Source organism: Biomphalaria glabrata, unplaced genomic scaffold (assembly GCF_947242115.1).
Source record: "Biomphalaria glabrata unplaced genomic scaffold, xgBioGlab47.1 scaffold_20, whole genome shotgun sequence".
Lineage (NCBI taxonomy): Eukaryota > Metazoa > Mollusca > Gastropoda > Planorbidae > Biomphalaria > Biomphalaria glabrata.
Window position 1 is genome coordinate 342358 of NW_026602928.1, and position 13621 is coordinate 355978.

General features: G+C 34.7%; 1 pseudogene; it reads left to right on the forward strand.

The window, feature by feature from the left end:
- Window positions 1-671: 671 nt before the first annotated feature.
- LOC129924128 (dynein axonemal heavy chain 6-like) overlaps window positions 672-13621 on the forward strand; it is a 57436-nt pseudogene continuing 44486 nt past the window's right edge.

Sequence of the window (13621 nt, forward strand, 5' to 3'; positions counted from 1 at the left end):
ATTCCTGTTGTTTTTTTGTTGTTTCTTTTTAAATTAGATTTTAGATCTATGTCTAGACTTAGCTATCACAATGACTTGTTCAATTAAATGAATCATCTGAACATGTTAAGAGGTGGGGAAGTTAACAACGTACACAAATCATTCGTATAATGTTTTATATGTTTCGGATGTTCCTTCAGGACGACGGGGGATGGGAGCGGGCAGGGTTTGTACCCGGGACCCTCGATGAATCTGAACGACAGTCCAGCGTGCAAACCGCACGCACCGGGCAGCCATCCACGACCAGGCAGCCATTCAAACAATGAATGACAATTGATCTATATTTGTTTTGATAGTATTCCTTCTTATTTAGATCGATCTAAAATTACTTAATTCGAGATCATCTAAAATTTAGAGCATTTAAAGTTTAAAAAAAAAAGAAAAAGCGAAGACCAGAAAGTGAGGACTTAAAATTATAAATGATGGCTCCCCATGTCTCAGAAGACAATGGATGCTCCCATTAGATCTATAAATACGAATTAGAAAAAAAGATGACTTCCGCTACAAGTTTTTATTATTGACGTCTGAAACTAACATGACTAGCTAGCTCTATTGACTATTAGACTTTAATTTACAGTCTAGTATATAGACGCTAGATATTTCATCACGGTAATCTAGATTTATATAGTTACTAGAATCTACTCTAGTATTTCCTGAATCATTCATAAATTTCATACATTTATTGTTTATAAATCGATGGCGATGAAGATCATGTCATGCGCATGTCCATAGGCTCATAGGCCCTATGGCATAGGGGCATAGGCATAGCATGATGATGATTAATGATGATGATACTAATGATAGCCCAGATAGACTCACTGGCAATATAAGTTTAAAAGTTGTAAGTTACAAGTAACTACAGTGACTAACAGTGACAGTCTGAGTTAAGTTAAGAGTCAGAGACAATCTCTTACTCACACTCATCAGTGAGTAACACTTACAGTGAGTCAAAGATTAATTTAATTTTAATCATTTAATCTGTTTTTTGTGATCTTTTGTGAATCAACAACCCATCAGGTACGTAGAATAGATATTTCATTATTCTACTGAAATGTAAGCTTATTACAAATAAGTTTGATTGCAATATCCTAATCGAAGTGCTTTTTTATTACGAGGTTACTAAATTTAACCATTCAATCATGACGTCACGTGAAGCGTCTTGAATACAATTTAGTCTTAAATCGTAAAGTTAATAAATTTTAAAGCCTGTTACTAAACAAAAAGTTTTTATTTCTAAAACAATTATGTTGATGTAATAGTAGACGTGTGTAGGGATTTAAAATAATTAATTTGTTTTTATTTTGAGAAGTAAATTGGATAAGGCATTGAGGTGCTCCATGGGACCCCGTGTTGGTGTTTCCCATGCATAAATTGTGGCGTCACATGTAGCGTCTAATACGAGTTCAGGATTTGTTAAGTTTTCTGTATTCATGGAAAGTTTCAATTAAGATTAAATGATTTTAATATATGTAATAAACTATTTTCAAAATCATTTTAAATGAACATTTTTTTTTTTGACATCTTTCATTTTATATTTTTTTGTAATTTTACTTTACATCGTTTGGGGCGTTTATTTACAAATGGTGTCCTAGTTTACGTCTGTTAAGTCCAAATAGATTTTAGTGATACTTTGTTAAAGATTTTACAGTGTCAGATAATATTAGCTACATCTAAAAGAAATAAAGCGGTACTGTTTAAGAAATATTAAATAATTAAAATTTACTTATTCTGTAAATAAGATTTAGAACTATTTGATCTTTCATTTGAGGCGCATCTCGGACACTTGTCTTTAAAACTTTAAAAAGCTTAACTCTAGATCTAGAAATCTAGACTGACTAGACCTCTAGACCTAAATCTAGATTTACTCTAGATCTAGATCTAATTATGTAATTCATTATCTACATTTACTCTAGATCTAGACCTAGATCTAATTATGTAATTCATTATATTATAGCTAGATTTACTCTTGATCTAGACCTAGAGTAGAGTACAAGAGTCTAGAATAGTCTAGTCAGTCTAGATCTAATTCAATATCTAGATTTACATCTAAACTAGATTATTAGATTAGAAATCATTAGATCTTTTATGAATCTAGACTAATGACTCTAGACTAGGTCATTAATGACTAGATTTAGATCTAAACTAGATTATTAGATTAGAAATCATTAGATCTTTTATGAATCTAGACTAATGACTCTAGACTAGGTCATTAATGACTAGATTTAGAATCTAATTCTAGATTTAATAATATATTTTTTAGGGGTGCACCGGATAGTACTTTTTGATATCCGGCCGGAGCCGGATATTACCGGATAGTACAATTAGATATTCGGCCTGAGCCGGATACCTACATGACTCTAACAGCTCGTTTTACTGAAGTTTTTGCAAATCTTCTATATAACATACCTATATTCATATTATTTTGTTATTTACTTTCTTACTTTAAACTCTATCACTGATTGATAAATTAAAATGAACAGCATTTTTTTTTACAGATATGCTTATCATAAACTAATCTTTGTAACATGAGATGGTGTGTGCGTATGTATTGTAAAGTAGAATGTGGGATAACTCATGCAGAATATATAAACATATATGTAACTAATGTAAATCTTTCAAAGGTAAAGTTCACTCTTGGTTTTATAGCGTAAATCTTTCTTAAGTACAATCTAAGTTGTATAGTGGGTAGATGTTTGTGTTCATGTATTTGACACCATCAACTTGTCATTAGGCTCGTGTTTTAAAGGCCACAAACCGCTTCTGGTTTGTATCTAATACAGATAATGGCTTAGTAAATATCTTAAGTACAGCAAATTTGCAGCCGTATGCTGGCCATTAAATTTTGTACAATGCAAAACATAGCTGCTTCGGTCAAATGACTCATTCAACCAATGGGCAGTTAAACCAAAATATGATTCGGTGGTATTATCAGCTGTCCAAGTGACCGTTGAGAAAGCGATGCTTTTAGCATCAGATAGCATTTCACGAAGCTTTGAGGAAATATTGTCGTAGATATCTGGAATAACACGTTCTGTAAAATATTTGCGACTAGGCACAGTGTATCTTTTCTCCAGTACTTTTAAAAGTCCAATAAATCCAGGCTTCTCAACTACTTGGTAAGGTTCCATGTCAGTTGCAATCATCTTTGCTATGGCCAAGTGAATGCGTTTAGCATTATCACTATTAATATCCCACAATTTAGCTTTGTCTAAGACCTCTTTAATCCCTGGTTGCTGCTTGTGTGTGAGGCTTGACGAATCACTGGAGCTCGTAGACGTACTGGCACAGGCAGTGATATTATTTGATGCTGATTTCAATGCAGTCATTTCGTTGTAGTCCATTGTTTTGACATTAAAGTAACGCCATATAAGTGATGACTTTTTATCAGCCATTATTATTACTATTTAATTTACTAAATGCCCTTGCAAGCCACTTTTATACCCGTGGCTTGTGTAACAAAATACATGTAGGGATGTGTCCTGTAGTTCAGCGCCCTAATTGACATTTCTCTCCAAGTAAACAAACTTAGTGTCATCATCTAGTGACCTCTAGACAGTGTCAATATGTCTTAACAATTTGGTTTGTGGACCAGACCCTTGATTGACAACCTATCTCATAATAAACAAACTCATACCAGATTAACCTTATAGAGATTTGGCTTGTAGTCCCGCCCCTAATAAAAATTCTACTCCAAGTAAACAAACTCAGTTCCCTCATAAGATGTGACCTCTAGAAAGTGTCAACACGTTGACATCTGGCTTAATGTGGTCAGCTGCCTATCCGTGAACTCAATGTTATGGACTAAGCAAACAAAAGGAGGTGGGGGTGCTCATCTCTAAATCTGGAGATATACTCGCACATCTAGACAGATTATCAGTGTGACGTAGTTAAGGAATATTACGTGTTTACAAGACCACTCAAAGGTCAAGACAAGCTTTTAAAATGTGCCAGACATCGCTGCTACGTATGTAATACGAATTTATAATGTAAAGTCTAGTCCCCCCCCCCCCCCAATAACAAATCTAGTTCCCTCGTGTGACCTCTAGAGAGTGCTTACGTCCATCGTATCTGACTTGGGGTCACCTGTCAATCAATGAACTCAATGTGATGGGCTAAACAAATAAAAGGGGAAGGGAGTTGTTCATCTAGAAATATACCTGGTTACATTAGAGGTGTGGCTCTTGTAGTCCAGCCCCCCCCCCCCCCCCTAATAAAGATTAACTACTAAGTAAACAAACTCAGTTCCCTCGAAAGGTGTGACCACTAGAGAGTGTCAATACGCTGACATTAAACCTACGTCCATCGTATCTGACTTGGGGTCACCTGTCAATCAATGAACTCAATGTGATGGGCTAAACAAATAAAAGGGGAAGGGAGTTGTTCATCTAGAAATATACCTGGTTACATTAGAGGTGTGGCTCTTGTAGTCCAGCCCCCCCCCCCCCTAATAAAGATTAACTACTAAGTAAACAAACTCAGTTCTCTCGAAAGGTGTGACCACTAGAGAGTGTCAATACGCTGACATTAAACCTACGTCCATCGTATTTAACTTGTGGTTACCCACCCATAAAAAACTCAATGTGATGGACTAAACAAATAAAAGGGGGTGGGAGTTGTTCATCTCTACCTCTGGAGATATACCCGCACAGCTAGACAGACGTCTGGTCAGCATGACGTAATCAAGGAATTTGGCATTTTAACATGTTAACTAACTTACTCAAAGGTCAAGACAAATTGAAAAAAGTGCCAGCCATTGCTGCTCTGTATGTAAAGCGCATTTATGATGTAAAGTTTCATCTCTATTTATATTAAGTTATTAACACGCCTTGTCTTTATAATAAACAAAGTTTGGTGCATATTCATAATGGCTCTATTTTTAAGCACATTATTTTGTTTTCATATAAGCATTAATACATTCTATAACAGACAGTAATGGAACGAGGTCCACTTTATGCATATTAAATAGGTGTATTTTTTACTATCCGGTTTACTATCCGGTAGTGATATCCGACCGGAGCCGAATAGCACCGGATAGTAAAAAATGCCGGATATTCGGCAGAAGCCGGAGCCGGAGGGACTATCCGGTGCACCCCTAATATTTTTCTTTAAATTGACAAGTATCTAGAAAATTATCTAGATCTATATTATAGACCTATTCTATATTAAAATGTAGATTATATCTAAAACAAAGTTTGGTTTAACCTGCACTTAATTTCCATTGTATTGTTTATACAGTATATTCAATTATATTGTATTCAGTTCTTTCAGTCTTAACTTAAGTTAATATAATTAACAGTACTAGTCCTATACTATTGATTGAGTCTATCCCTATCAAGCAATTATGGGCATTACTAGACTAGATTTAAATAATGCACCAATATATAATATATGTTTATGAAAGTTATTAGTAGGCCTATATATAATAGATCTATTTATTTTGATACTTATACATTTTTATAAATTACAGATTTCAGTAATGGAGTATCTGTTAGAGTTTCAAGGCGTCTACAAGCCAAGAAAGACTCTAAATTTACAAGCATCAAAGCCTGAGCCGTGTTGCTGTTTTAGAGTGGAGAGAAAAGGAAAGGTTAAGAAAAGCTGCATACAGGGCCTAGTTAAGCCCACATGAAGAAGCTTGGATAAACAGAAAACGCAAAGAAAGAAAACAGCAAGCTAATAGTCCACTTAATGTAATCTCAGCAGAGGTTGATGAATCACTAGGTACTGGATTCCAGACTCCAGTGGCAAAAAGAATGGCTGTTTCAAGGGCTTTGATGAAATTGCCTAGATCACCCAAGAAATATGCTGCAGTTTTTGATGGTCTCACACAAATATGCTCCCCAAGAAAAAGTAAAGCTTTCAATGACATACGCTTTCTGCGCCTACCTGAGAGAAGAAAGCTCATCTTTCAAAACAACATTAAAGAAAGTATCAAAACCTAACTACACTCCACCAACAAAAAAAAAGTCAGATGTCTAGTGCTCATAGACATGTACTCTGCAGTATCCTTAGTAAGTACAAGAAACTCAGAGGTTGTGCTACTCATTTCTAACATTTTGGTCTTCCAAGAAGTTTTATGTCCAAGTGCAAATCAGAACAAATTGCAAGAAAAAAAAAACGAAGTGATTGCATTGCACAAAATGCCTTGGAAACAATATTCATTTTTTACAGTAGAGAGGATGTCTCAAGAACTGATCCCTCTCAATCATCTGTTAGTGCTCAAACAGGAAAACGTTTCATGCAAAAGCTACTTAACATAAGATGCAGTCTTGCTTATGTGAGTTCTGTTTGAAGATTTTTCTTTATATAGAGGGTATGATATATGATGAAATATGTGGATCTTGGAAGGTGTTCAAACTTCAGAAACAAAATGGTAAGTACTTGTATTTATTTATTTTTAAATAGCACTTTACAATTATCTGAGAAAAAACATTATTCATTTTAAAATTACCTAATTGATTTCTAAATGAAATTGTTTCTTTTTCTTCAGTAGTGCAATCTCAGTCAAATCTTGAAGACTCTTTGGATGTCAGTCCCATATGCTCAAATTCAAAGGTAAAGAGCTTTTACATATAAACATTTTAAAAATTTTCATTGAATCTTATGTTACCTGTATTGTATAAGTTGTTTTTTAATAATATACCCTGCTAAATAATTTTAGACTCACTTTAGAAATTAAGTATTTCAGCCCCATGTTGTTGTTTTTTCAGGCCCAAACAAATTCCTTCACTAATCAAAAGTACATTGTAAATAGCTGTGTGATTGTCAAGTATGGGGAAATATTCTATCCAGGTATAATTTTTTGCACTGTGTACCTTTTAATTTCAATAAACAAGTTCAAAGTATGTTTTGGATTTGAAGTAGTAACTTTTCAACATTGCTGGTAATTTTTTTTCTTACAGGTGTTGTGATAGAAGTCCTGGATGATCAGCGCAGAAATAATTTTTAAAAAAGGCACAGACAGACCTGCCTACCGTTACGCAAAATGCGTATTCGTTGCGCAAAATCTCCCAAAAATGACAGTCAGTACGCAAATACGCTTTCAACCCGTCGCGTTACGCATTTCATATCCTTCCCCCCCCCCCCCTCTCTTGCCTAGCTTACCATCGGTCACGGAGGTCACGCTAAGCCGTCCTGTTGAGGGGGGGGGGAACAGAAAAGGTGGGGGAACACATTGTGTTCAGATCTATACGTTGATTGGTTCTTAAAAGCATAGATTTAGTCTAGAAATGAAGAACGCGAGAGTGAGGGAGTGGTGGGTTGGTACCGTCAGTTAGCTGATACACCAACGTGACTTTTATATAAGTTCATTAGTAGAAAATAATTATGTTGAATCCCTGATTCCCGTATTCATTTGTATAGAAAAAAAATATCGAAGTGCTATCGATTCAAAACACATTGAGTGGCATTGTAGATATCTAGTCTAGATCTGGATTCTAGATCTAGAATCTAGATAACTTGTTATACAGGAATAGATCTAGCTAGACATTACGACTGATGATTACGTTATGTCATGAGTCTCTACATTACTCTACAATCTAGATCCAATTTAGTTGCAGTATGATTTAGATTGACTAGATCTAGATCGATAACATCTACTACCATCTAGTCTAGATCTAGACTAGATTAAATTCTTAGTCTTAGTATAGAATAGATCAAGGATGAAGGTAGGCTTACGAAAGTTTGGAGTAGACTTACGTTTGTAGCGGATCCACGGCATCGGTAACACTCTTGAGCCCAGATCTAGAGTAGATTATATTCATTATATAGACATAGATCCAAATCTAGTCTAGATATCATCTCTATTGTCGTATTGATTTAGATTGTAGATCTAATCATGACATTTAGATCTAATATTATATATATATATATATATATATATATATATATATATATATATATATATATATATATATATATATATGACAAAATAGTGGTTCGCGTAAGTGTTACGCATTCTGGTGCCAAAATACGCATTTTGACCATCAGCGTTACGCATTTGGACTTTTTTTGGTAGGCAGGTCTGCACAGAAATAAAAAATATATTTGTATATCCAGAAGTGCAGGACATACAGTTAGTGTATGCAGACATGATTGTTACTGAAGTGATGTTGATACCAAATGGCAATAGTTTGAGAGTGGAATGTTTTGATTTCTGAATTTGTCAAATAAAATTTGTGTACAGTTTTATGCCTTTTCTTTTCTTTCTTTTTTTTTCAAACCTTTTTCTGTGTGTTAAAACTAACAAAAGATATAAAATATATATTGTCAATAATTTAAAATAATAACGATCATTGACTTGTGCACAGATAAGAGAAAAATGTACACTTATAAACATTATTTTAAAAAATGGTGTCCCATGAAGCACCAGCAACATTTTGTGAAATTAAAGCAGCATTTTTACAAATGGGTACTTTATGACTGGAATAGTGAACTTAATAATAAGTCTAATGGATCACTTTAGTGCAAAAATAAAATAATTTCTATATTCTCACAGAATATCTTTTAAAAAAACTTTAACCTGTAGTGTCACAGGTGCTACGGTGTCCCAATTTTTGAATTGAGCTCAAATCCACTTTTTCTATGCAAAAGCATAAATTTTAGTATCTAAAGACTAATAACAATAAAGACAGTTATATTATGCTAAAATACAATGAATTTATCAATTGGTAGTTGTTAAATTATCAAGTGGTGTCCCGGTGATGCACCTGTGACGCAAAAGGGGGTACCCCTTGAATAGACACTGCTGTCAAAATCTACATCTTGGAATTCATTTTCTATTGATAAATTCTTAAAGTGAACTGGTTGAAGAAGTGAATACAGTTGAAATGAAACCAAAAACTTCAACTTTAATTTTTAGCATAATGTGACACTTTTTGGCACCAGTACTGGAGAAACACTCATATAGAAATCTAGATCTATGTGGTGACTATGACTACTAAGTGACAGTCTACTACTTAGTACTAGATCTAGGTATTCTAGTATTACAATAACACTTAGTAAGAAAGTGAAAGTGCTGATGCTGTATTGTTGCCTGATGTAGAATCTTAATGCATCTAGAAATTTAGTCTGACCTATGACTAAGTCTGTACGATTTATGACATTATATATAATGTCACCCTAACATCATGTTATCACATTTATGATGTCCTGATAACTAGGTTTATCACTACATCTATATCCTATAGATCTAGTCAATAGAGTCTGAATAGACTCATTGCTGCGAAATGCCTGCAACGGTAGTCATGATAGTCAACGTGACAATAATATTATTATTATTATAGCTTTTATATAGCGCTACTTTCATGCTTATAGCATGCTCAGAGCGCTTTTGGTCCAATCTCATTTGTGGACCGGTGGGGGGAGGGGGTATGCTGCCTTTAGGCGCTCAGTAAACACAACTCTGCCCGAGTCGGGTGTCGAACCTCGGGCCCCCTTCTAGGTAGCCAAGCCAAGTTCAAGTGCACTTGGCCTCTCGACCACGCTTCCCACCATGATATGGTTCATAAAGACATAGATCTAACTATGTCTATAACAATTAAGATTACTAAGAATACTTTGATATGACTTGAATCAATCTAGATCTTTAACTATGTCTATAACAATCAAGATTACTATGATAACTTTGATATGACTTGAATCTATCTAGATCTTTAACTTAAGTAGTCTTATTCTTAGTCCCAGAATCAGAAAATGGCTGTCAACTGTCTTTGTTGTTGTCACCTTCTCCTTTAAGCTTCTTCAGAGAGTATGCTTTTCAAGAACAAGAATCATGAGTCGATAATATTCTTAAAACTTAAAATATCGTTGCTTTAAATTTAGTATGTAGTTTATAGTTTAGTAACATCTTTCCATTCAGATCTCTCTTGAGCTTTTTATCTCTATGCCGAAACTCTAAGTTGTTGTAGATCTGTCGCCATATCTTCAATCCATTTTATTTATGTTCTGCCCTTTGTTTTTTGTTGGTATACTTTTTTCGCTCCTCTGTTGTCTGACATTCTTTTGGAGTAATCTTCCCAATGTAATCTGCTCTTTTTTATACATTTTTCTAAGGATTTGTTATCTCCAAGTATTTAGCAGACTTTCTGTTGTTTTTGTCAGTGCCCAGGTCTCACTTGCATACATGGCTACTGGTCTTATGATGTTTATATATACTTTTTTTTCTCTTTTCATTGATATACACTTTACTTTTGCTTCTAAGTATGTGCTGGGTGCTGTAGAATGCTTGTTGTCTGCTGCTAGTCATTCCTTTTATTTCAGCCAATAGGCTATTTTAAGATCTGCTTAGCAAAGGAAGTTTTATTATTATTCTCCTGTGTCTGCAACTCTTAATAATGAACCAATTAGTTAATTTTTCCAATACATTCTGAGACAATGATCTTCATCTTTAAAAAAATAAATGTATCATAAGGTTCCCTTTGATTCTCCAGACCATCACACTAATGAAATAACACAATAATTTTCTGGCAGAATGATTTCCACCTAACAAACCAAACTATGTCTGTGACATTACTTCAGCAGATGGTGCTACTGTTTGTCAACATCACTTGTTTTTTTATTTACCATGTGAGGCTACTGAAAAACAAATCCTCTCTCAATACTTTTTGGAAATAAATGTATTTGTTTGGCTTTATATGTTGTAATGATTCTCTCCAACAGGCCTTCTGTAAACACTGATCAACACAACAAATCCAACTCAAGAACTTGACAACAAGAGTTCCAAAATAATGTGGTTCTTTAATAATAAACAAATAACATCCAATATAAATACTACACAATTGTCTACAGGATACACTGGCTAAAAATGCTTTACTAAATTCTAAATTGCTGTACTGCCATACTAAACTCTCTATCTATTCTGGACTCATACTACTTCACTTGAGAATTCACTACTAATTCACTTGAGAATTCACTATCCCTGGACTGACTTCACTGTAGACTAATAGTTTGGTTCCCCTAAGGTTTCAATCACATGATCATAACATGAGTCATATTTATGTGTAACATTCATACCAGTACTGTCCCTTGTCCATCAACACTCTACACTTAACTGTATTACTGGCCTGTGTCAAATTTGTCAGGTTATGACACACAGTTAACCCTATCATGTCCTTCAGAAATGAACATTTCTTCAACTGAGCCTAAACTTCTTGCTGGATGGCAGGGGATGAGCTGGATTCAAACTTGGAACATCATCTTGATGACAGGATGGCTGCCTGGTTGCTGGTCTTGATTGTCTTCAGTTCAAACCCTGCCTGTCATCATCTCTTGCAATTCTTAGGAGGTTTGTGTTAGGATGTAATACATTTTCAAATCTGAAGGAATATCAGAAACAAGTAAAAGCAACAAACAGCATGATCAATGACCACATGAACAGGCAGGCATTCATCTGCATTACTAGTATCCAATTCAATAGATATATATTTTTATATATAGATCTATATACTAATATTTAATTATTGTGCTTTGTAGCCTAGATATAGCCTAGATATTGTGCTGTATACTGTGTAATATATGTACTGTATAGCCATATAGTGCTACAGAATGTAAAATATAGCCTAGAAATTGCACTATAAATTTAGTTTTTGATAGAGTTACATGAGTTTATTTGAATATATGATTAGTTAAAATTAAGTGACCATGTATTCTCTGACCCAGTTTCTAGAGTCAATAGCTTGCCTTATTTTCTGTCAGTGATAAACATAAATATAAATAAGTTGACACTTGAGTTAACTTCAAGTTTTCTCCTTGATTTCCTTCCCTTAAGTATCTGCACTATTCAACACATTCAAAGAGGAAGCAGCAGCACAAACTTCACAATTTTTGATTCTTTCTATTTTGTTGTTGTCATGTTCTCCACTGATGGCTATGGAGAATTTTTCCCTGACATTTGGCTGGGTCGACTCTTTATGATTCTAACCATTGCCCTGGCCTTTGTTTTTATATCAAGCCATGTAATCATACTCAAGTCTCCCAATCTAGCTAAGTAAAGGAATACTTTACTTTACTACAAACATTCCAATGGAACTTAAACATTTTAACTCATTTCTTCTAACTGGTTCATTGTTATAAATCCATTCTAGATTCAAGGAATCTTAGCCACTTACATGGAAAGAGTTAACTGTGGTGGAGACTACCGTTTGGGTCTATCTAAGATCAAGAAGCATGTGATTGTCTGTTCTACAACATTAACTCTTGACAGCCTGATAGACTTTCTGAATGAGTTTTATGGTAATCCTAACTTAGAGGTGAGGCCATTGCTTGAATATATGACCATTAATAGCACTTTAAAAGAGTTGTACTTTAAGGCTCTCATAAAATAACAAAAATACTACAGATTTGATGAGGTAACCTCCACTTGGGAGTCATTTTACAGAAGATTGAATCATATCAACTTGCAAAGAGATATGTGGCTAAATTTTAAAAAAATTGAATAACAAAATAGTTTAATTTTTTCAGCTATTTAGTAAAAAATATTGATAAAAACACTATTGGCTTTGATTCTCATGGCATATAACTTATAACAAAACAAACACAAATGAATAGTTAGACTACCACATGATAAAGAAAGGTTTGAGGTAAGTAATCTTTAATCATGGGTTATGTTGGCAAATGACATGCAGGTTTTTTTCGTCTTTCTCCCACAAAACTTCAGAGGCCTCTAGGATATGGCCGAGTTGCAGGTGGTCATGACTTCCACAGTATGATGTGGAGGGTTATAAGGGAAAACCTGCACAATCTATTCACCCTAACACAAAAAACTTCCCACAAGCCTCAGCTGAAGGCACGGTGGCTAAGCGGTAAAGTCTAGTAATGTGCTTCTCCAGTTCCGCCGTATGGTAAAGTGATCAATTTGATTCTCTGTTTTATTGTCTAGTGAAACCCATGTCACTTTGTGGCATTTTTTGTGGGGGAAAATGCTGCCTCCTATCACTAATTCATTAAATGTGCAGAAGTCTGCAAACTTTTCTCCATTTTCTTTTATGATGCCAAGTCCATGGGTGCCCATACTTTTCTCTCTCTCTCTCTGTGTCACTTCCCACTTTGGCATTCAAGTCTCCCATGAGGATCAAAACATCTCTTGTAGGTATTTTGTCAACTTTACTTTGCAGTTGGTCATAAAATGTATTTTTGTCAGTATCACTTGCAAGGTTGGTGGGAGCATAGCACATAATGATGTGAACATTTTTGAACTTAGACTAAAATTTGGCTCTAATTATTCATTCTGAAACTTAGACTTTTGAAAGCGTCCTTGTTTAGTAGTAGTGCTACACCATTTTCATGTAAGTCATCTTCTTTTTCCTTTCCAGAGAAGAGAAGGGTTTCTCCTGATTGCAGTCTTGTTTCACCAAATGTGTTCCATCGAAATTCACTCATTTCCAGGATCTGTAGTTTGTAGTTGGCCATTTCCTTGGCAATTGGAGCACATCTACCTGGTTCTAGTAAAGTACGTTCCATGTTCCCAAGTTAAATGCTGCCTTCTGAATAAGGAAGTGTTTCTTTTTCATTGGTTTAAGTAGAGTGGTTGGCCTCACAGGATTCGTTCGACTTTCCATGCATAGCTTCATAAGTCTCCTTTGTG